Source organism: Neofelis nebulosa, chromosome 3, assembly GCF_028018385.1.
Source record: "Neofelis nebulosa isolate mNeoNeb1 chromosome 3, mNeoNeb1.pri, whole genome shotgun sequence".
Classification (NCBI taxonomy): domain Eukaryota; kingdom Metazoa; phylum Chordata; class Mammalia; order Carnivora; family Felidae; genus Neofelis; species Neofelis nebulosa.
The window spans coordinates 110006705-110034149 of NC_080784.1; the positions used below are offsets into that span (position 1 = coordinate 110006705).

General features: G+C 33.5%; 1 protein-coding gene across 5 annotated transcripts in view; it reads left to right on the forward strand.

Annotated features, from left to right (window-relative positions):
- LOC131507164 (bifunctional heparan sulfate N-deacetylase/N-sulfotransferase 4) overlaps positions 1 to 27445 on the forward strand; it is a 428637-nt gene that overhangs the window by 126140 nt on the left and 275052 nt on the right. The window contains exon 3 of one of the 5 annotated variants that reach the window (XM_058721527.1): positions 13273 to 14041. The exons of the other annotated variants lie outside the window; for them this stretch is intronic. The gene's annotated coding sequence lies outside the window, so the exon portion shown is untranslated. The remainder of the gene's footprint in view (positions 1 to 13272; positions 14042 to 27445) is intronic. 5 annotated transcript variants of the gene reach the window in all.

Genomic DNA, 27445 nt, shown 5'->3' on the forward strand with positions numbered 1-27445 from the left:
TTATTTATTTTTGAGACAGAGAGAGACACAGCATGAGCAGGGGAGGGGCAGAGAGAGGGAGACACAGAATCTGAAACAGGCTGCAGGCTCTGAGCGGTCAGCACAGAGCCCGACGTGGGGCTCGAACTCACGGGCCGTGAGATCATGACCTGAGCCGAAGTCGGACGTTTAACCGACCAAGCCACCCAGGAGCCCCAATTTTTTTTAATTTTTTAAAGTGTTTATTTATTTTTGAGAGAAGACAGAGCATGAGCCAGGGAGTGGCAGAGAGAGAGAGAGAGGAGATAGAGAAACCAAAGCAGGCTCCAGGATCTGAGCTGTCAGCACAGATCCCATCCAACATGGGGCTCAAACTCAGAAACCATGACATCATGACATGAGCCAAAGTTGGATGCTTAACCTACTGAGCCACCCATGTGCCCCTTTAAATTTTTTTTTTTATGTGGATTTTATTCTTTACAGGGGGAAACAAATTTTATTGAGTTGATGAGTGACATTTCTGTTTTTAATCCATCTTTACCTTTGCAATAAAAAGCAAATTTGTTAGGAAATATAGAATGTGTTTGCTCCATGGAGATTGACAGACCTAACCAAAAGAAAGAAAAATCTTGAAATTTACTCACAGGTAATATCATCCTCAATGGGAAAAACTGAGAACTCCTCTACAGTCAGGAACAAGACAGGGATGTCCATGCTCACTATTGTTATTTAACATAGTACTGGAAGTCCTCACCTCAGCAATCAGACAACGAAAAGGAATAAAAGGCCTCCAAATTAGCAAGGAAGAAGTCAAACTTCCACTATTTGCAGACAACATGATACTCTATGTAGAAAACCTGAAAGACTGCCAAAAAATGCTAGAACTACTACAAAAATTTAGCAAAGTCACAGGATATATAGTTAATGAACAGAAATCGGTTGCATTTCTATACACCAATAATGAAACAGCAGAAAAAAATCAAGGAATTGATTCCATTTACAATTATACAAAAAACCGTAAGATACATAGGAGTAAACCTAACAAATGAGGTGAAAGATCTGTACTCTGAAAATGATAGAACATTTATGGAAGAAATTGAAGATGATACAAAGAAATGTAAAAACATTCCATGCTCATGAATTGGAAGAACAAATATTGTTAAAAGTCTATACTACAAAAGCAATCCACACGTTTAATGCAATCCACAAGCTCTTTTCTCAGAGCTAGAACAAACAATCCTAAAATTTGTATGAAACCACAAAATACCCCAAATAGGCAAAGCAATCTTGAAAAAGAAAAGTGAAGCTGGAGGAATCACAATTCCAGAATTAAAACTATATTACAAAGCATAGTCATCAAGACAGTATGGCACTGGCACAAAAACAGACATGGAAGTCAATGGAATAGAAAACCCAGAAATAGACCCATAACTATACGGTCAACTAATCCTTGACAAAGCAGGAGAGAATATCCAATGGGGGAAAAAAGACAGTTTATGCAACAAAGGTGTCAGGAAAACTGGACAGTAACATGCAGAAGAATAAAACTGGACCACTTTCTTACACCATACCCAAAAATAAATTCAAAATGGATGAAAGACCTCAGTGTGGGAAAAGAAACCATCAAAATCTGATCTCTTTGACCTTGGCCTTAGCAACTTTTTACTAGACACATCTCTGGAGGCAAGGGAAACAAAAGCAAGAATGAAATATCAGGACTTCATCAAGATAAAAACCTTGAGCACAGTGATGGGAATAATCAACAAAACTAAAAGGCAGACTGTGGAATGGGAAAAGATATTTGCAAATGACATATCAGATGAAGGGTTAGTATCAAAAATCTATAAAGAACTTATCAGACTCAACACCCAGAAAACAAATAATCCAGCTAAGAAATGGGCAGAAGACATGAATAGAAATTTTCCCAAAGGAGACATCCAGATGTCCAACAGACACATGAAAAGATGCTCAACATCACTCATCATCAAGGAAATACAAATCAAAACCACAATGGGATACCACCTCATGCCTGTCAGAATGGCTAACATTAGCAACACAGGAAACAGCAGATGTTGGCAAGGATGCAGAGAAAGGAGAACACTATTACACTGCTGGTGGGAATGCAAACTTGTGCAGCCCACTCTGAAAAACAGTATGGAGATTCCTCAAAGTGTTAAAAACAGCCCTACCCTACAACTCAGCAATTGCACTACTAGGTATTTACCCAAAGGGTACTAACATACTGATGTGAAGGAACACATGTACCTCAGCATTTATAGCCACATTATCAACAATAACCAAATGATGGAAAGAGCCCAAATGTCCATCACCTGATGAATGGATAAAGAAGATGTGGGGGATATATATATATATATATATATATATATATATATATATATATATATATATATACACACACACACACACACATACATACATATATATACACACATACATATATATAGATATATGATAGAATATTTTTCTGCTATCACAAACAATGAAATCTTGCCATTTGCAACGATGTGGATAGAGCTAGACTATACTATGCTAAGCAAAACAAGTCAGAGAAAGACAAATACCATATAATTTCACTCATATGTGGAATTTAAGAGGCAAAACAGATGACCATAGGGGAAGACGGGGAAAAAGAGAGGGAAACAAACCATAAGAGATTCTTAATTATAGAGAGCATATTGAGAATTGATGGAGGAGAAGTGGGGGGGGGGATGGGCTAAATGGGTGATGGGTATTAAGGAGGCACTTATTATATAGAACACTGGGTGTTATAAGGGATGGATCACTAAATTCTACTCTTTAAACCAATATTGTAGTGTATGTTAACTAACTAGAATTTAAATAAAACTTTGAAAAAGTACTCACATTTTAAAAGGTGTATTTTTTAAATAAATCTTGCTATTTTCAAAATCTGTAATAAATTCTAATGCTAAGAAAATGATCATTTTTTCTTGTTTCAGTTCACATCATCTATATATTGAGTAGTAGAATAAGATCTTTTCAAAATGGCTTTAGACACAGAAGAAAGCAACTTTAGGTGTCAGTTAAATAATTCTGTAAAACAAACTACCCAAAATTCAGCAGCTTAAATACATTTATTTTATCCCTTAAAATTGTGAAAATTTTGTCTCCAAAGTGCTTATCTAAAACTCCATAACTGCAAAAAATGTAGTACTAAAAGTGAATTAATTACTATATTATCTATTTTACTATTATTTATGTAATGAGGGCAATACTAATATGTAACTCAGAGCTGCATTTAGTTTCACATCCATTGAATTAATACAGTTTGTTTCTGCTTTGTGTTGATCATGAATCAGCTGATATAGCTAGATTTTGCTAGTATGGATTAGGTTTGTTTATTCATCTATAGGTCAACTAGGGGCTTTGCTTTAAGCTGTACTTGGCTAGGACATCTTAGCTGGGCAATGTTGATCCACATACCAGGCAGGCATATCCTTCTTACAGTAATGGAGTTACAAGAAAGGAAGTTTAAACATATAATGCCTCTCAGGCATTCAGCTTGGAATTAGCATAATATTACTTTCTCTTCATTCTGTTAGCCAAAATCCCTCATGTAACAGAACTAAAAATGAAAGGGTGAGAAAATAAGGTAGCCTTTTTATTGAGAAGAACTACAAAGTCACATGACAAAAAACTTTAATACTGGCAGGAATAAAGAAGTAGGGTCAATAATGCATCCCACTACATTCCTCTCTTAATTTTGAAGCACTGATTTTTTTCCCTTAAATTATAGCTGCACATTTCACAAAAGAAAAGCATTGTTTGTTTATTTGTATACTTTAGAATTAGGTTGGAAATACTGTCACTAAAGACAGTACACAATTAAAATGAGTTTATTAGTGGCACTCTAAAATCATTCTAGCCTTATAAGGTAGCTGTAAGATTTCTATGATGCAATGAAGTGTAAACTTTTTTTTTGTTTTCCCACAAATAATGAAAAAATACAGAGTGCTTCCTTCCATGACTTTTTGGCAACTCATTTCTCCCTTTAATTGGAAGTTTGGGATTTCTAAGTGTTAGTCTATAAATTTATAATTGCAAACAATTAAAGTCCCAAAGAGTATTAATATATTAATTACTCTGTTGTTCTCTACATTAAGAGGCCAGTGTTATTAGTGTATAATTGAAAGTCCCATTTGTTTCTATGTTCATATGTTAACCTGGTCTACCTCTTTGGCTCTGTATTCTCCAAAGAATAGCATCATCCATTGATAGTTGCTTAATGAAATAAAAAAGGTATTCTCTTAAGGTTATAAAAATAGTCAGCTAAATGGAAAATTAAGAAAAAGTTCCAATTATAAAAACGTTGAAATGACTTTATCTTTTTTATATTCAGTATTGTATAATTATATAATGAATCCAGAGTTGTATCTTTTAAAAGTAAGCCATGGCTCATTATGTGCATTTACATTAATAGATTAATGTCAGCATTTCAAAATTTTTATGGAATGCAATGGAATGGAATGGAAAGGAAAAGAAAGGGATAGAACAAATAGAAAGCATCACATTCACTGCACATAGTCATAGTAAGAACTTAAGAAACTTGTCTCAGTTTGTGTGTGTGTGTGTGTGTGTGTGTGTGTGTGTGCGTGTGTGTGTGTGTCACATAAATTTAATAACCAGTAACATCATGGGTGCATATGAAAAATTCTCTGGTTCATCTCTCTTTTTCACACCAGAAAAATAAATTGTATGGTTTAAATGAAAGTATACAGAAAATGAAATATAACAGATTTCCTTCATGTTATTTCCATTAGCATATTTCAATAACTGCAATTCCCCATATGCTTAGTTGTTCTAAAGCCTAGCCTTAAATCCTTCTTGCTGTATAGATAGGCCTTTAGACCAGTTCTAATACGAGGTACGTATTTGTGTACAAGATATTTGTGGAGTAGATACTGAAATTTAAATCCTGCCAACTTCTTGTCAACTTGCCATATTGAAATATTGAGAGCTTGATTCCTCTTGTATCTACATTTCACCTAGTGTATGACAGAGTACAGGGTTTTAGATGGCCACCTGAAAGGCCATCCAGCTTACAGAGTTATATAAAAGATCATTCTCTAGATGATTCATTCAGAGAAACTCTTTGGTGTAATGAAAAGATAACAAGGCTAGGAATTGATGAATCCATTTGCAGATTCCAGATTTGCTCCTTGTGTCTCAATGTACAATGTAGGCAATATTGCACTAATCATAGGATCATCGTGAGACTCAAAACAATCTATGAGAACATCTTTTGTAAATTCTGAAGTACTTATAAATGACTTGAAGATAACATAATTTTGGTATTGAATGTATAATAATAGTAAGCATATTGAAACAGGCTTTGGCTGACTGCAGTGACTGAGAATATCAAGTTTAACAAATAGCCTCCTTTAATATATCACCTTAACAGTGGAGATTTGAGGGCCAGGCCAGATAATGATTAACGCTAGAGGAATAATTCCTTCCAAGGTAATATGAGATATGAGACAGGGACATAAACCAGATTAAGAAATCTGGGACAAGTTTTTGCTTAATTGCAAATATATACACATACCCCTTAGTTAGTTTGGCCGACGGGGATATTAAATTATTTACACTTGAGAAGCAGTGCTTGATAAGTAATAAACTTTATTTTAAAGATTAGCATGGCAATTTGAACTAAACAATTCATTTTACTTTGATTTGACCCTTATGTATGAAGCAATATCCTAAATAAAATATCTAGTTTTCGGGAGCCTGGGTGACTCAGTTGGTTAAGGTGATTTCAGCTCAGGTCATGATCTCACTATTTGTTAGTTTGAGCCTTGCTGTGGGTTCTGCACTGACAGTGTGGACCCTGCTTTGGGTTCACCCTCTCTCCCTCTCTCTGCCCCTCACCCCCACTTCTGCTCTTTCTTTCTCTCAAAATAAATAAATAAACTTTAAAAAAAGTCTAGTTTTCTGTTTCTTATGACTAAGGAACTAAAAATATTATATAGTTTATTCATTTTAATTAATTTATGTTAGCCTTAAAATACTTCCTTTGTTTTTATAATTTAAAAAAAATGCTTATTTTATTTTGGAGAGAGAGTGTATAAGTGGGGGAGGGACAAAGAGCAAGAGCTCAGAGCTTCCCAGGTGCCCCAGTTTTAAAATACTTCCTATACAATATCATCACAATAATCTTGGAAAGGACATTCCATAACATAGGGGAACTTAGAAAGCCATCTCTCTTTTAGAATTGCACCTGAGTCATAGCTGATAGACTACCAGAGCATGCCCTGTATGTAATTCCTTGTACTCCATATCACCACGTGTATTAAAATTTATAGATGACTGGCTACTTAAAATTAATATCATGCCTCCTTCACTGCTTTCAGTATAAGCTCAATTCAAACTAGCAGTTACTATAAAAGTCATTTGAGACTAAATGCTTTAAAGTTGTAATGATATTTAGCATCTCTGAGCAGAAGGGACTTCTGGCAAAGCAACTATAGCTAAGTGTAATTTTGCATTCTCCATACCCCATCCCTACACTATAGTTATATCTCTGGTTAGTATCCACTGTCCTCTCCTACCTCATCTTGAGTCTCACTTATGTACTACCCTTTCAGTACACAACAGAGATTTTTGTGATTGAGTGATGCTTGATTTCACATATAGACATGGCTTTCATCTTATTTGTAGTTTATCTTTCTTTTCCAGGCACTGAGGAAAGCACTATTTCATTAATATTTCCACTAGACTAAATAATTATATGATAGATTGCAATCTACTATCTAGATTCAGGGATTGAGTCCAATGTAGGTGAAACTGGAGGTAATTCACTCAGGTAATCTACCAGTAAGTAGGATACCAAATGAATTTTCTTTGCTTTTGATGAGTGTCTGCTCTGTGTTTTTGTGTGCATCATTTTATATATTAGTCAGAGTTTGAGGGGAAGTACAGCATCAAATTTATGGTAACAGCAGTTTTCTTTAAAGCATTATCAACAGAGATGAATTGGCAGATTTTTGATTCACCATCTTTTATACAATATTGCCCTCTATGGGAACCTAAAATATTGTAGATTTTAGCAGGATGATAAGTATATTTTTTGACATACTTCTGTGGTCATCACATGCTTCTTTTTCCCATCTTAATTTAATTGCTGTGCTCTTCCTTACTCTCAAAAAGATATAAACAGCCGAGCTGGCAAACAAATTTATCATTTCTTTATTATGAAATGTGTTTACAGTATTATTTTACTTAATTTGTTACATAACTTGTTTTGCTTCATTTATTTTATTTTATATTACATTCAAGTATTTGTTTTGTTCTTTTAGTAAAATATCTCTATATTCAGAGTACTGCATCTATTTCCAGTTAGTTTATAATTATTTTATGTATGATAACTCCTATTCAGAAAGAAAAAAAAACTTGAATTATAGCCCTAAAATAATATGATGCTTATTATAATATAGAAGATAGACAAATCATATTACATGATGGAGAATTTAGAATTGACAATGTCATTCTTTTGAATCTGTAAATACAAAGTAAATTATATATATGTATATATAATATTAACATTTAAAGAAGAAAAGAAGATTTTATTCTTACTAAAATATTTTTATTCATGAGTAATATTAGGGAGATTTTAATGACATGGGTTCCAAAATGAAAAACTAATCTGGGCTTTTTTTAATCTAGGGAAAATTGCTTTTAATGCATCTCTGCATCTTTGTTTTGAAATTAGCTGTTGCTTCAATTCATGGAATATAGAGCTAGTGCAGTGGTTGCATTGGAAATACATTTGTATGCAAAATCTTAGTACACCCCTTCCCCATTTCCTAACCCTGAGTTGCCACCATTTGTTCATTCATTCATAAGTTGTTTGTTTTCTTTTTTTTTAACATTTATTTATTATTGAGAGAGAGAGAGAGAGAGAGAGAGATCATGAGCATGGGAGGGGCAGAGAGAAGAGGAGACACAGGATCTGAAGGAGGCTCCAGGCTCTAAGCTGTTAGCACAGAGCCCGACGCGGGGCTCGAACTCACAAACCGAGCGAAATCATGACCTGAGCTGAAGTCTGACGCTGAACTGACTGAGCCACCAGGTGCCTCCATAAGTTTTTTTTTTTAAGTGTAAATATCTATTCCATGCCATGGCACTGCTCCAAGTATTGAGGATATAAATCTCAAAAGAAAACAAAATACGATCTCTGTCCCCCAAAAGCAAAGACTTTATTGCAGAGATTATAATTGAGACCCAAAATTAGTGTATGTCTTATGGTGAGCATAGCATAACCTACAGAGTTGTCAAGTCACTATGCTGTACACCTGATACTAATGTAACATTTTGTGTCAACTCTATTTCAATTAAAAAAATAGTGTGTGTCTCTAAGATAATAGTGGTAATATAGAGTTGCATACCTAACCACTAGTGGGTTACAGAAGGTACTTCTCAACACCACCCTCCTAAAATACATGGTTATACTGAAACCAAATGGAAGAAAGACTGGGAGCATCCAGTGGATTATCCTAGAGTGATGATAATTTAGAGTGAGGCATTGGAGCTAACAGGACAGAAACTGATTTACGAAGGCTTGGTGAAACATTAAGATTTCCCATGCTGATCAGAGCATTAGTAGAAGTAGCTCATAAATGAGATGCCTTTCCCCAAAGGACTGTAGCAGACAGAAAACAAATGATATTGGGATACCTAAGATAGAAGGACTTTGCTAACAGATGAAACAAAATACTCTCTATGACTGAAAGGGTTTTTTACAAATTTATCATCATGATGCTAGGTTTCTGGTCCACAAGTACATTTTTTCACTTTGAACATTTGGGACTTTAAATCAGAGGATATAAAATGACTAGATTTGTTAGACCTAACTCAAAAGGAAATTATCATTAAAGCACAATAAAAAAATTGGCAAACACATTACAAAGAAAAGAAATAAAGTGAAACTGCCTATTGTTAGATACCCCATTCATACTGAAGCACTTTGTGGTATTTAAAGATTCTTCTCTGATAAGAGACTCCCATTGGAGTTGTGGCCTAATTAATATACTTTATAAACTCTAACCACCTTTGTGTAACCTCAAAAAGAGAAATTCACTGAAAATTTCATAGCAGTGATCAGACCATGGTATTTATAAATTTAGTTTCTACTGTCTTTTCTCCCCTCACTCAAGGTGTCACTTGTGTGCTACCCTTTCATTACACAACAAAGAATTTTGTGATTCAATGATGCTTTGGCCAACATCTGCTATTTATTAAAAATCATGTTCCTTTAGGCAGTTGTCAGCCAAACTGGAATTGGACTATTTAGATTGTTTTTCCCTCACTTGGCCCATCTAGCTTTGCATCTTCAAAGGATTTATTTGAAGCATTAGCATACTGATTTCTCTCTTGCTAAAACAATGCACTATAGTGATACTGGCAAGAAAATTCTTTCTTCCAACCTGCGGTTACCCTTTTTTCTCACTCAGTAATTTGCTAACAAGAGATCCAGATGTGTAATAAGATAACATTTAAGTCTGTCTGGAGTGTTTGTTACATAAGTAATGCTATATGACACTTTCTTTTTACCATGTATATGTTTTCTATGAAGCAAAGCTGATTTTATGCTCCTTCTTTCTCACAGGAGTTCTCATCTGAGTAATTACTTGCAGAAGGGTTTCTTCCCCCCCCCCCCCCGCCCCTTAAAAAAAAAGCTTTTTGTATTAGTCACTCATAGCTCAACTAGAGGCTTTTCTCTCTGCAGGCATAAACTTTGAACATAGCAGTTTCTTCTATTCATGATTTTTCCTTTAAAAAAGAGTTAGTAAGAACCTTTTTGTGTTAGGTGGGACAACTAGAAAGTTGCTTATGACAGAGAAGGAAACAAGGAAGGAAGGAAGAAAGGAAGGAAGGAAGGAAGGAAGGAAGGAAGGAAGGAAGGAAGGAAGGAAGGAAAGAAAGAAAGAAAGAAAGAAAGAAAGAAAGAAAGAAAGAAAGAAAGAAAGAAAGAAAGAAAGAAAGAAAGAAAGAAAGAGGGAGGGAGAAGAAGGAAAGAAGGAAGGAAGGAAGGAAGGAAGGAAGGAAGGAAGGAAGGAAGGAAGGATAGGAAAGAGGACAGAAAGTGGTACCATGGTAACAGAATCCTGAATGCATAAACTTTAGTAGCTTAAATTGTAAATTAAATTACTTGTATTTATTCAAAGTTGTCATTTATACAGAATTAAGGAAGTGAAATGAAACTTGGAAAAATGAAAATGTATGTTTAAAACTATAATATCTTCTATTTATAATGTGTACATGCCTGTGAAGGTTTTTTTAAACAGGAATTGTAAGGTACTTGGGAATATTTCTTTATTATTTTCTTGGTAAATTTATATTTATTTTAGATGCATGCCTTTAGTAGCAACAACAAAAGTTAATGGTAAAGAGAATAATGAATAAGAATTTTAGAAAGTCTTAAATATGCTGAATTTCTCTGAACTCTTATAATATTTTTGTTAGTAGATATAATTACCCTCTGACTTTGTGAAAATGAATTGACTATAAATGACTTTACATTTTCAATAAACACACTTGATTTTGTTTTCTGTTTCTTCTGGTGAATAAATGGGCACTGATACATACTTTACACATGTTATGTGCATTTTAAGTGGGTATTATTGAATATTTTTGAAGTTTTTCAGTTTTAAAATTTCAAAACCATGCATATGATACATTTTTTGAACTTTGAAGGAAACTCAGTTGAAAAAAAAAAGAGACTTTGATAGCAATTGAATTAAAAATGTGAGGAACTTCAAAGTGTGTTAGTTAAATTCAATTGATTTTAATAAGGATAATTGATGATTGGCATATCTCTGGGCCTATGTCTTAATAGACACCTCGTGAGGTGTCAAAAGAAAAATAATAGAATTCAACTATGAGCAGTTGGGCAAACGCTTTGCATAATGTGCATTGTTACAAGCTAATCGGATACATGCTACATTTGACTTATGTGCAAGGCCCATAAATTGTGAACACAGGTAAAGTGCTTAAAAATCACTTTGAGAAAATAATTTTTCCCTATATTCTCTTGCATAAAAGATTTCCTCCTAGAATCACTCATTTGTTGTTTTCTTCACTTCCTCCACATAATAGATTAGGAAATTGAAAAGTTAATAATTTCATAAATTAAGTGGTTTTTAATCACTAGAAAATATAATATACAAAGAAAATTATGAGAAAACTATTCAATGTACTTTGGGGATTATTTTATTTTTATTGTTTAATATGAGTAGTGTGAATGTTTCCAACTTTGCTTAGGAGTAGGAAAGAAAGCAATATGTGGTTGGTTTCCATTATTTTTACATATGTATATCTGGTGGGTCCCTCTGGCCCCAAGACTTAGTTTATTTATGAATAAATTATGAGAAAAGGACAGTATACTTTTTCTTTTCCTACCATTTTTTGAAATCAGAATCTCAGATATTTTTTGTTTTTAACAGATATTTAAAGTATTTTATGCTAGTTTTATGTTAAGAATATCTTCCATTAACATTATATATAATGCTTTTACGTTGTCAAAATGCTTTCACTTTATTATTCTATTCACTTCAAATAATAATGTATGTTTCTTTAACTAACAAACATTGTTTATGGAATAATACTGGAGAAAAAACTGATCAACTAGTTTCACTTGTAATCAAAAACCAAGTATGGTTATCACCAGTGCTAAGGATATAAATCTATTCCATGCTTTAATGCCATGGTTTTGTGATCAGAATAACTGTGTCATCATTTAGATGCAATAACTGAAATTACTGTAATAAAGTAGGATTCTTTATTGAGTTATGAAGTAGATATATGTTAATAGGATAAAGAACTCTTGAGTATTTAAAAAAGTTTTCCTTTCATTGTTGTATAGCTAAAACAAGAATGATGACCAAACTTAAATAAACAAAAAGGCATTATTAGTATGAGAAGCTACATAAAATGGAAAATCTTCAATCAGCTTTTTAATTTATTTTATTTTGTTTCTCAGCCGTTAGTGTTTGGCATAGTTCATTAGTGTTCTACTAATAATTATTTTATTAAGACATCATTGGAATATTTAACTGCAATATATCCATTTGAATTTTGGTATATATCACTATGGAAATTCTGATTTGATTTTCCAATGCACCTTCGCATTCCAAAGATTCTTAAAAGGGAGAAGTAATTCCTGAACCCTTCTTTGAGGAATTTTAAAATATAAAATTTTCCCTTATTATACTTCCAGCCTGTACGTCTGAAAAAAAATTACTGTCACGTGATCTACTAGTGATGGTCTTTGTACATTATTAAAAAACTGGTAGATATTCTTTTAAATGTGCTTGAATTTTTTTTCCAATCTTCTGTCTAGCATATGTGTTACAACCACCTGACCCTCAAAACCTTGTGCAGTATAATAACACTAGAAGCACTGGGTGCATTAATATTATTCATCCAGAAGACCACATCATCAATAAATTGCTGTGTTTTTGAGGGACACCTTCTCTCCCACCGACCTGCAACATACTGAGCATACCTAAAGGGTCAATGATACTGCTTCAGTAATGCAAGTAGAACTCTTTATAATCAAACACACACACATATGAACTAAAAGGGTTCTTTGGGTTTGAGAAAAGTTTGCAGCTCTGTTCTCTAACCGATGAGGGATTTGGGCTGAATTGAATTAGCACATTTTATTCCACTAATTTAAATGGTGGAGATTAAAAGGTACCAAAGCAAGAAGAGCCTCAGGAATCATGCAGCTTAAAATAAAGAAATGCACTTGAAAGTACTTCACTTTTATCATGTATGTATTTGAATGAAGTTCAAAAACTTTACATAAAGCAAATAAATGTAATTGATGTTTCTGAGTTAATATGAGTTAGAACAAAGGGCAGGTAATCTTCATTTTATATTGGCCAAGTAGAAAAATGAGACATGGAGACGATTTTTTGTTCATGCTGGGAATAGAAAAGAACCTTTACATGACAATCCAGTAATTTACCTAAACTAATGAAACAATCTATACAACACACACAGACACGCAGACGCAGACACACACACACACACACACACACGCACGCACACACACACGACTACTCCTTCTTTTACCATTTGTTATGGTCTAAAACATCATTATTAAATTTTAAGAGTATATAGCTCACTACTATTTTTCTAAGTGTCCTACTGCTCATCATTAGCTTTTATTGAATTGATAATTCATGTGCTTGACTGGCACACATTTACCACAGAAGACCCTGCCTTGAACTTTTCATTTTTACCCAATAGATTCTTTTGGTCCAGTGTCATGGCTGCAAAGTGGAATTCTACTCTCGAGTTTCATAGGAAATTGTCCAACTGTACAATGAAAGATTATGCAAATCCTCAAGGAGCATCTAATCAATCACCTCGGTGTGAGAGGAATGCAGCTGATCGCTGAATTAGCTTCTGTTGGAACGTATTCATGTGTAACATCCCACTGACCGCGTGACAGCACAACAGCTCCAGGTCCTTGAAAGTCTTGAGGATGATTAGCTGAAGGAATTGGCGGTTTCTGCCAATCATAATCCGGCAGGGCTGCCTTTATAGTTCTGGAGATGCGAGAGAAAGAGGGAGGGAGGGAAAGACCGACTACAGCTAAGCAAGAAGCACAGCAGCAGTAGCAACAGCGGAGCAGGAGCAGCTGGTATTCCGGTGATTAAATAGTTCTCATAGCCTTTTTGCTGTACTCGGTCCCGCTCCCTGGTGTAATTCTCGTGTCCAAGGAGGAAGCTGCATTTTAACGGTGTGCTGAACAGAGGTTTGAATCATTCCAGCTGGCTGCTTGTTTTGAAAAGGACAGTGTGTGTATAAATAAAAAGACACTCTGCTGGAAGAGTTCAGATACTAGGATTGGAACTAAAAAAGCGCTCTCGGAATATTGTTGAGGCAGATTATATGAACTGAAAGCTCCTTCTAATTAACCTGGAGCCAAGTGAATCTGAATGCTGGATATCTCACTTTCTAACTCGGGATAAATTCAAGTTAGGATAAGAAAAAAATTGAAATGCTTCTCTAGGTAAGTTACTGCTTAATTTGCTGAAACCGAGGTGTGTTCAATAAATGAATATATGTTGCTTAGCAATGTAAACAAGTGGAACACAATAAAGTTTTATTTATGAAAGATTTATGTAGAAAGAGACATTAGTTTTAGACCAAATTCACTCTTTTCAGCATGTGTGTGCTTATGTGTCATTACTGTTGTAGAAGTTATATTTGTACTATAAATGGAAAATACAGTCCTGCCTAAAAAAGGAGATAGAACCTGAAATATTTCAAACTGTTGTCAGAACATTTGCAGAAGAAACAACTCACTTGATAACAATTTTAGGGTTTCATACTGAAAATGCCCATTTTACAAACTCAAATACAAAGTGTGTGGTTATAAATGTTTCCCTGAAAAGTGTTACTGATAACATGGCAATCAAATTGCTCAAGATGGGAACTCCTCTCTTTGGGACCTGAGGTTTATAGGCATGCTCTGTTCTAATGGTCTGCTTTAGAAAAACAACTGTCACAGACATTTGAAATTGTAGGATACAGTCATAAATTGCTTTTAAAGAAATAGATGGTTTCCTACTAGGTCCTATTAGGAAAGAAAAATAAATTCTTTGAACACTATATGTCATATGCCATAAGCATAGATTCCCTGGAGAACAAAAACAGCTTTATGCTATACCTGTAAATACCTTCAAATTCCTCATGCACAGAATAAGTTGGAAAATAAGAAATAATATTTAAATATGGTTTTACTTATCCCTTCCAATATTTCTGTTAGAGAAAGTCAAATAAAGAAACCTTAAACCTGTATTTTCTTTATAATTTGTCCTGATTAATAAGATACTGTATTTTTCAGATATATCATCATGATATTTTCGAGTAATGATACAGTTTATTATGATAGGTTATGCTTACTATGAGTTCTAACAAAGCTCTGAAAAAGTTGCAATAGTTTATACTTTATTATGTCTTTTTCAAACTCACCTTTTCTTGATTTCATGATGTCTTCTATCAGAATATATTTCATCAACTCAAGATCATAAATGTTTAAATTGCATACAAAGTTATTGATTATTGTCTTAATAATTTTAGTAATTCACTTTCTCCTCAACTTGATGGTTCAAATACTGTGAGCTTCTTGCCACAAAAGGATATGAATGAAGGCAAAAGTTACTGTAATTTGTTGAATTTCTCCAAAACTAGAAGACAATTATTTCTTCCCCCATAGATTCAAAAGATTTTTATTTATATCAAAATAATAGTTTTAATTTCTTCTATTGAAAATGTTAGTTAGCTATTTCCAGATGCCAAGTTGGTGCTATGTTGGTCATGTTTTTTTTTCATGAAGCAAATGTATGTAGAGAATATAAAGTCTAAACAGTTTATACCTTCAACTGGAATTCACCGAAAAAAAATAAGTGATTAATAAGGAAATATATATTTTCTACTCAACATTTATCTCAATAGAAAAATGAGTATTTAATACCATTTAACATCTGTTTTGACATTTTTATAATAACAAATCCTGTGAATATTTATCTTATAATGATTAATATCACATAGTATGTACATTGATGGAAGTCTCATGATAAGCTAAGAGATTTTTAGAAATTGAACATTAAACAGAATGTCTTTTTTTTTTTACTGCATCTTAATGACAATTGGTCATAACTAAGAGTGATGCTTAGAAAATTTTTTTGAAAAAATTATAATGTGTATGACTTAATAATTATAACATGAAAATCACCTTTAGAGAGAAAATATAGATGTATTTTACAAAACTCATGCATCATTCTTAAACTAAAAAAAGGCAACTAACTGGAATTTAAATAAAAACATTAAAAAAAGCCAAAAACTTCATAAGGATTTTAATATGTTTTCTTTTCAATAAACTTGCAAACTTACATAAATTGCATTTTGTTTTCTGCCGCCTGAGGTTATTATCTAAGAAATTTGCCTATTTAAATGATTTCCTTAAATACCAAAATGAAGTAAGTGGAGACTACTTTATACATAATTATTTTAAATCATAATTTGGAATTTGTATATTTGATAACCAAAATAGAATTACATGTCTACATATGTATTCACCCCAAAAAAGGACCATCTTTTGTGTTTCATCTGAGTATTAACACTGTTATACTTATTCTCCTTCCCAAAAAATCATTCTATAATCAGATTTAAAATAAAGTTAGTTTCTTAGTTCAAGTTTCAAGGCTAACCTTACTTCCAAAAGATGCTAAAAAATATTTCTGAACCAGTATAATATTTGCCCTCAATAGGTCTAGTTGTTTGTATATACCCTTGCACATTCTGTTTGAGTGGGAAAAGTGCCATTGAGAATAAAATCAAAAGATCAAGCTTTCTGTGCTTCCTTGAGTAACAACTACTCAGGGAGAAGAACCGAGAAGCATTTAGCATGCTTTGTTCAAACTAGAAGATTCTAGCTGGTGCCTGCCTCCTCAGATTAGGAAAGCAGCTGGGGAAACTTATAAAATAAAGCTCGAGTATCAGCCCTGGCTGGAAGCCAAGACAGAGAAGCTGTGCACCCAGAAGGCTAATTCTTTCTGGGCTGAAATTCATTGATAATTCATTCTGTTTAAAGTCTAACCTGAAGTGTAACTTTTTTCTCTGGTACAAACTATAGGATATTAAAGAACAAATATGCTTTTTGACTAGACTAAAATTTTAAAGTAACAAAGTTTACTTCTTTATAAAGTTTGCTCTAATGAAAAATGTAAATAAACCTAGCAGAAGCTCCTATAAAATACAGTTTATACCTAAGAGCAGAAAAGGAAATAAAAATGAGATGCATATCTTAGTAATGGCAGAGTGATCAGAGATGCCACATATGGATATATGTCCAAAGGAAGAAGTGGGAGTATTTATGAAAGTAACCGACTTAGTAAAATTCACAACAGAAGGTGACGTACTAAAACTGTTGTAGTATATACCTTGTGAAGCTAGACAACAAAAATAAAGTTAACTCTCAGCCATCATGCACTCCAAATAACTAGGGAAGGGGGAAACCATGTTGTCTGTAGATTTATTTTAAGTTTATGAAGTGAGAGAAATGGGTCAGGTGTCAGACATAATGCTACTGCCTTTAGCCATCATTGGATAACATTTAGCCAATGTTTTCTTTAACACTTCAGGAAACTTTCAGCTATGCTGTTACAGAGAGTGTTAAATGCACTCTTTTTTAAGTTATTTTCAGTAAGCCTCAGAAGGTAGAGGTGTCAATTACAATGGAGAACTTTTATAAATACAGTCTTATTTCCAAGTTTCCTTTATCGCAATTTTCTAAGGAATGAATGCTATCACAACCTGGGGTTGATAAACCTAAAGTTTCTTTTAGAATAATATTGAATTGTTGACAGATTGTCCCAAAGGCCAAAATAGTCTGAAAATGAAACCCAAACACATCAATGGCTTTGTACATTTCAAAACAAATAGATATTTTTTAAAATGTAAATACTGGGGCGTCCAGCTGGCCCATTTGGTAGACATGCGACTCTTGATCTTGGGGTTGTAAATTTGAGCCCCACGTTGGGTGTAGAGATTACTTAAAAATAAAATCATAAAAAAAATGTGAATAGTAACTCACTCTCCTTTTCTACAGATGAAAATGTTTTCCTGTCTAACTTGATGTATTTATTTCCTTTACCTTCTTCTAATTTGTTTATATTTATGATTGCCCATATAATTCAGGCCATGGAAAAAATTATAACAAAGCAACCTGAATATGACAAACTAAATATTACCTTTCAAGTGACTAATTAAGGAAATTTGCATATATATAGACTACTTTACAAATATTTTTTCAAGAGATATACTTAAAGTGGGGCCCCTGGGTGGCTCATTCGTTCAAGCATTCAACTTTGGCTCAGGTCATGATCTAATGATTCATGGGTTCAAGCCCAGTGTTGGCCTCTGTGCTGACAGCTCAAAGCCTGAAGCCTGTTCCAGATTCTGTCTCCCTTTCTGTCTGCCTCTCTCTCTCTCTTTCTCTCTCTCTCTCTCTCTGTCTCTCAAAAATAAATAAACATTAAAAAAAAGAGATATACTTAAGGATACTTCATTAATACTGAATGGCAATCATGATTAATTAAGTAGTATTAAGGAAATATGTAAGAAGAAAATGAAGGTTAAAAAGACTATGTTTGAATGCTTGAGAACTTGATTTGATGATGGAATGAGGGTATTTTAGAAAACAAAACTGGTAACTCCATTTAAATTGCCAAATTAAGACTTCTGTACCAAACTCAATTTTACACTTCTAAGAAATTATTGAAAAAAAAATAATTTGAAATACTTGAAAAGTTCAATAAAGAGTCAACTTTTAGTAAGCCAGCACATGCACACACATACACACGCACACACACGTGCGTAAACACTTCTTTTTCCTTCCAAGTTAAAAGACAGCCGCCTTTACAGACTTTCTGTATCAGATGAACTTGTGTTGTGCTTTATTTAAAATATTAAACTTCCTCATTAAAAGTCTTTAATGAAATTTATCTTCAATCATAACCTTGTGGAAGTGGAAAGTTAACTGGCCAAATTCAGTATGTTCAAGCAAAAAATAAACGTAGATCTACTTTCTTAGTTGCTATTCACTTGATCCTTTCTTCTTTTCTTTCTTTTTCTCCTTTTTCTTCTTTTTTCCCTTTCCTTCCTCTCTTTTCCTTTTCTTCCTTTCTTCTTTCTCTTCATTCTCTCCTCCCTCCCTTTTTCCTTACTTATTTCCCTTCATCCTACCTTCTGTCTATCCTTCCTTCCATCCTTCCTCCCTCCCTTCCTTCCTCCCTTTATATTTTCCTTACCTCATCTCTTCGTTTCTTTTCTCTCTTCATTTTTGTCACATAGCCTAAATGCTGTTTTGCAACGTCCAGGAGCAAACCACTCACGTTTAACATGGCAGTAATTATTTATCTAATGGCCCAGTTTGAACATGGGAGTGTGTGGGAAAAATGCATATGAAAAGTAGAGAAAATATACTGAACAATAAAAAAAGGTAAGATGGGATGGGAAATTCATGTCAAAGAAGTAGTGATGTCAACCTGAAAATATTGGCTGTTCTCCCACCTAAGAATTTCCATTTAATTTACTAAATTCTTTAAGTAGTCCTTTTGCTCCCTTTCCATATACTTCCCTTTCATTGGCAGTGGAGTCTTTTTCATGCAGCAAATGCAGCTTAGTGGCAAAAGTAAAACAATAATAAATGTAAATAATCCTTATACTGATATTTTAAATCCCCATAAATCATTTTTTATATTTAGTAGTTTAAACATAGCATTCACATGCAGCCCAAAGGCTGACTGCTCTCCTAATGGAAGAAAGACAGAGAAGGGAAAGCTATTTTGCACATTAACATGCTTTGGCTTGACTCCATTCCTGAATCAGAAATTCAATTGTAGACTGCTGATCCACAGAATTTGTCATATTTCATCAGACATCTCAAAAGAGTTCTTCTCGAGGTACTGAATAGTCTTTAACACCTACGTAAAAATCATTTAAACCTCAGAAATAAATATAGCTACACTAAGAATTAATACAAGGAAAGGAAACAGATGCAGAGATGCATATGCTCTTGTGAACATGTATAAAAGTTCTAATTCTATTTATTACAGTGCAAATAATGAGAATTAAAATTTAAATTTTTTTCCTAGTCTTTCTCTAATAGTTATATAAATCCAACTGAGATTTCACATACTATAATAAGTAAAATAAAACACAGGCAATCATTTAAAAATTGCACTTAGTAATTCAGGTATTGTGGTTCCTGATATCTCAGCCTGTGAAGCTGCTTTCTTTGGAGTAAGGAATTTCCTTAATAACCACAAAAATCATTCTCAGTTGGTCAATAGAGGTTGAACTCAATTTTGTACTTAAGTTACTCTATGTTTCCATCTGGACGTATCTTTCACCTTAAACAGAGAAAATACCTTTTCATCTTTGTTCAATAATGTTTTGTAATGATAATGATAATATTATTAGCCATTATTTTTAGTATGCACCAGACCCCATTCAAGCTCTCATGAGGCTTATTTTCAGGGGAGGAGGTTGGGGGAAGGGAACAAGCAATAAACAAATAAAGATGCTGTGATAGAGCTATAAGTACTATGAAGATGAATTAATCAAGGTAGTGAGTTAAAGGGTGTTAGTGAAAGCCAGAGAGCTGGTCAGTAAATACTTTTCTGACAAACTGACACTCGGAAAACCTATTTAAAAGTTTCATACAAATTGATACCATTGCTTCAGTCTTATAGAAAAATGTGACGAGGAACAGCAACTTTCTGTAATATGCTAGCTGACAAGCTGAATTTTTATTCTACCAATTGACTATTATCTTCAATTCCGGGAAATTGTTCGGTAGAGTTTAGGATATGGCACACTGTTTAGTTTTACTTTCTCTGGAAAATAGACCTTTAGTTTTAGAACATGCAATTCTCAACTTTCCTTCTACTCTTTACAGTCCTAAGGTATTTAAAATGTAATATGTGAGTAAATTGTCTCAAATTATTGTATTTCTCCCTACAGCTTGAAAGTTTATGTTATTATTGAAACTTCCACAGCAGAAGAGCTAGTCCCCTGCCTCATTCTCACAGATCGGTGGGTGTAAGAACCAATATTCCAAAAGATCACTCTGTTGGCTGGAACAATGAACTTATAATGAAATATAGAGGGATAAGTGTAATTATTTAATTTAAAAAATTCACCAACTACAAAAGTCCTTCAAACTCAACAAGAACAAAAAATTTTATAGAGCTAATACAATGCTAATGCAAACTTAAAATAGATTAATGAAATCATAGTACCCACGTCAAGGAAACAATGATCAGTAATCTTACTTAGCAGAGGTCTAACATCATGTGACCTATTTGCCAACCTCAGGTTCCTGCCATCTCATATTAGGAGCAGTCTTCTCTGACCTTCTTTTCCCTTCGTCTTATTACAGTACCTATTACCTGAAGGTGTAAGTACTGTACATGTATCAGTGCCCCCAGTTAACAAAATATTTTGATGGCAGGAATGCTTAGGGAGTTCTTGACCTACAGGCAAATAGCAAGCATTTGATAAATGTAAAATGTGAGACATGTTGTATGAGCAACAGTTGAAGAAACAATACTAAAAAACAAAAGACTGTTTAATAACAGTATAATTACCTATATATGTTGCAGAATTTTTTAATGAAAAGGTAATTTGTTTTATATGATACCAGTGGCCTAACATAGGAAAGATATTGGGAGGTTTCTATGCAAAATGAGGAAGAACAATAACATTAAAAAAATCAGTGAGATTCCAGTCAAAGCAATCACCACAGGTTAGAGTGCTACTTATCCAGAAGACATCTGTGGAAGGTATTTCTACCTTGAGTAGGAAATGGTCACCAAGGTTTCTTATGTTTCTCATTGTGTAATTATAAATAGGAGTATAGGTGAAGATTTTACAGTGGTCATGCTGCCCACCAAAAACAAGCTCTAGCAGTTGGTTAGAAAACTGGTTAACAAATTTCAAGTAAATAATGATTGAGTAATATTACGTAGCAGGAATGTATTACAGAGGGCATTCTCTAGAATGTAAAAGCAACTTTCCACAAAAGGGTAATTTTACAAGGTGTATAATCTGTTGAAGATAATAAAATAATAAATAAGTGTCAGATTGATTTTTAAAACTTTAAACATATTGGTTTTGCTACTCCTTTGAGACAATCCAAAAAAGAAAACTTCTGAAGATTAGATGCATGAGTAAGAAAGATACTTCTAGCTTCTATAAACTTCTAAATAAAGAATATAGAGATGGTTTGGCTGAGTTGTGAAATGTAAGCCTTGCAAGAGAAGAGTTGCAATCACGTAAACAAATGTGAATTGATTTAAAGATGCCATAGCATTACGACATAATAGAAGGCAGGAGGTAATGTTGAATTCCACCAAAGCTGGATTCTAATTCTAGCTTTGCCCTCATGTGTAATATAACCTTGAAAAATCTTATTAACTCTTCTGTGCCTCTGATTCATGATCTGTGAATGGAGGTAATAATACCTACTTCATAGAATTGCTGGAAAAGCTAAATGTGATAATAAATATAAAGTTCCTATTACAAAGTTGGAAACATGAGAGGTGTTAATTTAATGGAATTAAGTATTAATTACATGCATCAGTACTCTGACTTTGGCCTGCAAGGTAACATTTTGCACCGATTTAAAGCAACCCCTGAGTGATGAGTATTGACTATTTCCAATCCCCTTCACTTAAAAGTAATGATCTAAATCACCTTTTTGCACTATCTCTACTGTATTTTTATTATACATTTGAATATTAATAGTATTAAATGTAACTAAAGGATCAAACATTATTGACTGACATTTCAGTCTGATTCATCATAGTTCAAAAATTAAATGACATTCAGGTATCTTAAGGAAAACAGACTATAAACCAGAGGAAAATATTGTCAGAAAAAAGTGCTAAGTAGTTTATCTTCATTTTCTGGCATGCTGGCGTAAGGAAAAATGTGGGATTAGAAGACAAGAAGGCAAAGAAAGGTTCAGAAACTGAAACTAGAGACAACTAAAACGAATACAAATGTTTGTTTCCAATTTTATCTAGTAAAACACTAAAAAAATATTTAATGTGATGTCTATATTGACACATTTTCTAGAATTATCACAAAGGTTACTTACGAATCTTTTAAAAGAAATATTCTCTTAGGCAATGAACCAAAATAGTTCACTTAGGAAGCGTCTTTGGTATAAAATACTGGGGGTTATAAAATGTAAAACATTTTGTGGATCTTCTAAATATCTTTGGGGGAAAAAGAATGAGGAAAATGAAAAAAAAAATGGTTTTGTTTTACACGTGGAAACCATGCAAACATGTGGAAACTATATTGCTACAAAATTTTACCCAATTATTTACTTCAAGTGTATTGATCAGTTTTCTAACCTAATGCTTGTATAGGATTTAGATGGGCAGAATGTTCATTCTAGAGGTTTCTCCACACCTCTTGTAGTCACACAATGAGAACACAGGATAGTTTGGTAACTACCATCTCACTCCCATTCACAGCAAGAATTGTTTCCACGGAAGTCTCTGGACAATAGATTTAACTCCTCTAAATTACTAATGTTAACTCAGACTGGGAGTAAAAAGATACAAAATTATATTTTAAGTTTTGCCATAAATGTGTTGGTGTCTCTTAAATTGACATTCAAGTTTCCATATGTAAAACTGGACAACTCTCCCTATTCTTTTTTCCCAAAGGTATTTTAAATATCAACAAAATATTTTACATTTCACAATCTCCCAGTATTTTCTGCCACATAGGCTTGCTACAAAGTGAATTATTTTGGTACAGTGCCTAGCATCATTTTAAAGCATTTGTAAGTAACATTTGTAATAATTCTGCATTCCAGTCATCAAGTATTAAAATAGGAGCATCTCAAGAAACATTGCCTCTGACAAGTAGCAGAATGCTTGAAATCACTCCAAGTCTCTTCCTATAAGTTTTTATTAGGTTTTTTTTTCCCCCAAACTTTCAGAACTGTGTATCCTGGATTAGTTTTGAGTGGGAGGAGGAGATTCTATATGGGATATATTTACATGTGACCACCCATGTTATTTCTGATTTATGGCCAAACTGATGTTTTATTCTGCAGTATCTAAAAGTTAAAATAACATAAAATATGAAGCAATTGGATAAGAAAAATAGGCACAGATTATCACTGAAATTGAATGGAGCATGTATCCCTTTGGTAAAGAATTATCTGACTGTTTTGTGCATGTAAAACTGTAAATGCTCTGAAATAAGAGAAATGCATAAAAGATGGAAATAGTAGCTAAAAGATTTATAAAATCTACAGTTAGGAAATAAATAATCAAAATAAAAATGATCAGGATTTCCATTTCAGTAGAGTTCTTTAGAAGTCTTGTGCATGGCAATGAAATTCTATTTCTTACTATTTAGGGTACCAATGCAGAACAGTGGCAATAGGGGAAATTAGAATAAATCAGAAAAGGTGGGTTCACTGGGGTGCCAGGATGGCTCAGTTTGGTAAGCATCTAACTCTTGATTTCAGCTCAGATCATGATCTCATGGTTGTAAGATCGAGCCCTGTATGGGGTTCCATGCTGGTCATGGAGTCTGCTTGAGATTCTCTCTCGCCCTCTCCCTCTACTTCTCCTCCCCTTAAAAAAATGTGGGTTCACATTAGCTGTGTGATACTGGACAAGTTTGACTTATATGCATTAAATTCTCCATTAGTTCATTCATTGAATAGAGTCCATATGAAAAGAGTTTATTTTTTATAACAAGAAGCTCAAAGTCAGTAGTATATAAGTTTACACAGGTAATATCCTGATAGATAAAATAATGGAAAGACAATCCTCACTAAAACTCCCTGTAAACTACATAATAGACAGCAGTTATACTGCCCCAAACCAATCTAATTTTCTTCAGGCATTTATGTATTGACTTGACTACATTGGGAGTCTCTAGATAAGAAAGTCGGTGGTATAGAAATGATTGATGAGATAAATGAATTTTAAGACATAGTAATCTTTTGTTACTTCTAATGCAGGCAAATTCTATTGATAGTGATCAAGTGATAGCTTGCCTAAATTAAGTAAGAGAATAATTAAAATATTAAAAGTATATCTTCTAAGAAATGCTAGACATTAATGTAACTTATGAATATAAGTGTAGTACTATTAGTAACTCATATTTGGAGACAATTAATATAATTTTTATAATTTATAGTTTAATAGATTCCTTTCTGATTTCTTGAAGTTAAACTTCAATGTTAAATATTAGGCAAAATTATTTTTCTTTCTCTGTTACTAGTAATAGCTCAAGAAGTACATTTCTACATTGTGGTTTCATTCATTCATCTCTATATATTATATAGATATAAGATATGAGGACTAAGAATATGAGGGCTAAGTGAGCATTTTATGTTTCATGGATAACTGCTTCCATGATTTTCTGCTGATACATTTAATAAGGATGCCAATCAATACTAAATATAATCATGTTTTTTAAAAAATGATTATTGAACTAAACCAAAGGAATTATCAGTTGATAGCAGTCATTTTATTGCTGCTGGCTATAATTTGATTTCACTAAAATGTATAGAGAAAAGCACAGAAAATGAACATTCCATTAGGATTCTAAGGGCAAAATTAGTCATCACTTCCCTGCCTGGTCCTGGATCTTGGTTTTCTCCTCTCTTTCAAATCTCTCTTTCCTCCTCAAAATCCAAATACCTCATTTATCAATGATTAAAATAACCCTAACCCTAAACCTTCTCTAGGTACTTTCCTAATGACTTCAGTCCACAGGACTCATTCCTTTTTCTAAAATCTCACAGCATATCCTTAGAGTTCTTTCTTGATAATAAGCATATGAACTCTTTAACTGTTTACTTTTTGTTTGTTTGTTTGTTTGTTTGTTTGTTTTTTACTTGCAGGTATTCTCAATTCTTTCATCACCTACTTCATTCTCAACTCACTTTTACTTGAGTTCATTATACCACTGGACGTTTGCTACGGTCACCAAAGCCAAGGTCAATTTTCAGTTGTATTTCTTGAATTAAAAATAGCATTCAGTTCTTGCTCAGAAAAATTTGTTTCCCTTTGCTTGTAGCTTCCATGGCTCTCTCCCACTAACCACCTTTTTGCAGTTTAAGGGTTTTAATGATGTACTTCTATCATTTTATGGTACACACTGTTTCTTAGCTTTCTCACTTGATATCCTAGCTTTTCCTACTCCGTAACTTACAATTCTAGCACAGACCTTAAATTCCACTCCAATACATTTGGCAGCCTAGGGGACATTCCTTTTGAATATCTCACAGACCTTTCAAAAATAATATATTACATTCTACTCGTTTTGTCTTCCTACATCTCCTCTACCATACACATTTGTACTTTCCCTGTTTTTGTACTTACTGTGCTTTTTACTCAAATGTGTCACAGAATAGATGTTCACTGCTTTTGAAGAGCAGAAGTAGTGTTTGTCAGGTGGATAGTCCATCTGGCACTAGATAAGCATTCAAAAAATATTGAATGAATTACTGAAAGCCTGATGTGTTTGAGTAGTTTTTACCCCTCTAGATCCATTCAATCACCAAATTGTAACACTTCTGTTTCTTATGTGACAGGATAAAAGTGATTCATAGGAGAGCATTCACAACTTTGTCCTTCTAACAAACAGTATAAAACACTCATAGTTTCCATTTCCCCTTTAAAGAAAAGGATACCTTACTTTTTGAGTGTGAAGGGATTAAGGAGGGGAGGAAGAAAAAGGACTGAAGCAGGTGGCAGAAATAAAATTTTGTTATATGAGGATTTCCACAGTAGCTTTGGGGTACGGGGGAAATGGAGAGTAGAGAAACTGACATTTTAGAAATGCCATTTTGTTTTATGAATTGTAACTCTTTAATGTTGTTTAGAAAATGTGAGTAAATAAAATTCCTTTCAAATTAATTATTGTGGCTCTTATATTGTGCTTCTTAAATGATTACAACAATGATACCCATGGGGGGCTACACAGTTAAGGAGCTAGAAAGTTATACATAAACATTTTGAAACTTGTTTTACTTTAAAAATCTTCACCTTACACTTTAGAGCAGTTTTAGGTATGCCCACACGTGCATAAACACATGCTAGCCTCCTCCACCACCAGCATTCCTTACAATTGGTGAACCTATATTGGCATGTCGTTATTACCCAAAGTCCATAGTTTACATTAGGGTTTACTCTTGGTGTTGTACATTTTCTGGAGTTTGACAAAGATATCCACTGTTACAGTATCATATGGGATAGTTTTACTCCCTTAAAGATTCTCTGTGCTCCACCTATTCATCCCGCCCCACCATCTCCCAAACCCCTGACAACTACTGGCCTTTTTACTGAGTCTATAGTTTTGCCTTTCCAGATGTTATGTACTTGGAATTATACAGTCTACAGTCATTTCAGGTTGGCTTCTTTCATTTGGTTATATGCATTTTTTATTTCTTCATATATATTTGTGGCTTGATAGCTCTTGTCTTTTAGCAGTAAATAATATTCTATTTTGCACATGTACCAAAATTTATCCATTTACTTACTGAAGGACATCTTGGTTGTTTCCAAGTTTTGGCAACTATGAATAAAGATACCATAAACAGCAGTGTGTAGGTATTTGTGTGTCCATAAAGTTTAAACTCTTTCGGGCAAGTAACAAGGAGCTTAATTGCTGGATTGTATGTTCAGCTTTGTAAGAAACTGTCAAAGTATATTTCAAAGTAGCTATACCATTTTGCATTGCCACCAGCAATGAGTAAGAGTTCGTTTTGCTCCACATCTTTCCCAGCATTTCTTATTTTCACTGCTCTGGATTTTCGCTATTCTAATACATGTGTAATGGTAGCCTATTGTTATTTTAA